Below are 1598 nucleotides of genomic sequence, written 5' to 3'. Positions count from 1 at the left end.
TTATGATTTGGGAATTCTCCAGTCCTCTTGGCTGCAAACTCCTGTCTCAGCACAGGCTCTGGTTTACGGGCCTGAGTTAAGCTGGACAGGAGGCAGGGGGCTCTTCTGAGAAAACAGCCACAGGCTGGCAAACCAGTATGGCCCCCTATAATGGCTGCCTAAGCTCTGTCCTGATGTCCCTACAGCCTTAGTTCTAAATCTTGGCTCCAACTGTTAATAAATGACTTGGTGATAGTAGGTAAATAAAGATGCCTAAGGGCTGGCCTTTGCAGCCCGGTAGCCTCCAGCTTGGCTGTCTCCTTGGCTCTGATTACAAGTTTGGCTCAAACAGGGAGTCTCCGAAGGCACTCTTGAGTGGAAATGCAAACAGGAGCTATGACCCTCAGACACAGCGCTCTTATCTTGGGTGCAGGAACCAAGGGAGCCATTACCAGCCTCCTGGCTGAACTCCAGCTCTGTTCTCCCTCTGCAGCTGCAGCATTTCTCCCCCGTGTCCTGAGCTGTTCTACCCCAGAGGTGGCTGCATTGCGGGAGTGGGCTGAAAATGAAAAACAGTCTGGGACCCTTCAGAAAGTCATACAGAAGTGGCAGCAATTCTGCCCTTGCAGCATTGCTTGACAGAAGCACCGAACTCCAGACTGCCCCTAGCAATTTGCTGATTCGGACCTGGCACCTGGTTTTGTCTTTAGCTCCCAGGCCTGGGCTTTGAAAGCGTTTTGCTTTCCCCATGAAGCTGTTTGCTCTCCAGCCCCGCCATTCACCTTTTATTCTTTTCTGGTCGGGAGAATGCAACGAAGCCAAACCTCCTGGCACAGCAGGGAGGCTGGCACATCTGCCAGCTTTGGGATCGTTCATCAAACGTGGGGTGCGTTGCAGTCTGTTGTCAGCAGCTGGCTGCTCCTGGGCCAGCATCACGACACCCTCATGAGAATGGGTCATCGGCACCTTTCCCGGGATACAGAAGTGCTTTTCTGTCCCGTGAGCCTGTAATGTCCGTGAGGGTGGAAGGGACCTCAGGGGCCCCGTCTAGTCCAAGCCCCTGCTCCAAGCAGGACCAGCCCCAGCTACATCATCCCAGTCATGGCTTGGTCGTTAAAAACTCCAGGATGGAGACTCCACCACCTCTCTGGGCAGCTTGTCCCAGTGCTTCACCACCCTCCTCCGGAGAAATTCTTCCTAATATCGAACCTCAACTTCCCTTGCTGCAACGTCTACGACCTTGGTAGGGTCGTCGTCTCTGAAGCGACTCTGGGAGGTTTCTAGACCCCCGACGGGCCGTTGACACACCACGCCAATGTGCCGTTGACACATGACGTCAACGTGCTCATGACATGACACCAACGTGCTGCAGACACACGATGCCAGTGTGCCACGGACACATGTCAACGTGCCCATGACACATGACGTCAACGTGCCCATGACACGACGCCGGGAGTGGGTGCCCGTGAGCGAGGCCGTACCTCAGCGATGCCGGGATGTTGTTGCCTGCGCGACCCGTCCCGTCCGGGCACGGCACTGCGCGGGTGGCGCTCCCCACCGGGCGCTGCTGTCGGGCTGCGGGCGCGGCCAGCGCCTGAGGGGACCGAGCCGCGCCCCGT

At 56.8% G+C, this 1598-nt stretch overlaps 1 long non-coding RNA gene across 1 annotated transcript in view; it reads right to left on the bottom strand.

Moving 5' to 3' along the window:
• The window catches only part of LOC109312340, a 6837-nt gene extending 5269 nt beyond the window's left edge, over positions 1–1568 (bottom strand). The window contains exon 1 of the long non-coding RNA XR_002101792.1: positions 1461–1568. This is a non-coding gene — a long non-coding RNA (uncharacterized LOC109312340). The remainder of the gene's footprint in view (positions 1–1460) is intronic.
• Between the last annotated feature and the right edge of the window lie 30 nt (positions 1569–1598).

Source organism: Crocodylus porosus, unplaced genomic scaffold (genome assembly GCF_001723895.1).
Source record: "Crocodylus porosus isolate Cpor-Errol unplaced genomic scaffold, CroPor_comp1, whole genome shotgun sequence".
Taxonomy (NCBI): Eukaryota; Metazoa; Chordata; order Crocodylia; family Crocodylidae; genus Crocodylus; species Crocodylus porosus.
The sequence above is the reverse complement of the archived record's forward strand: the minus strand, read 5'-3'. Positions and strand labels throughout refer to the sequence as shown.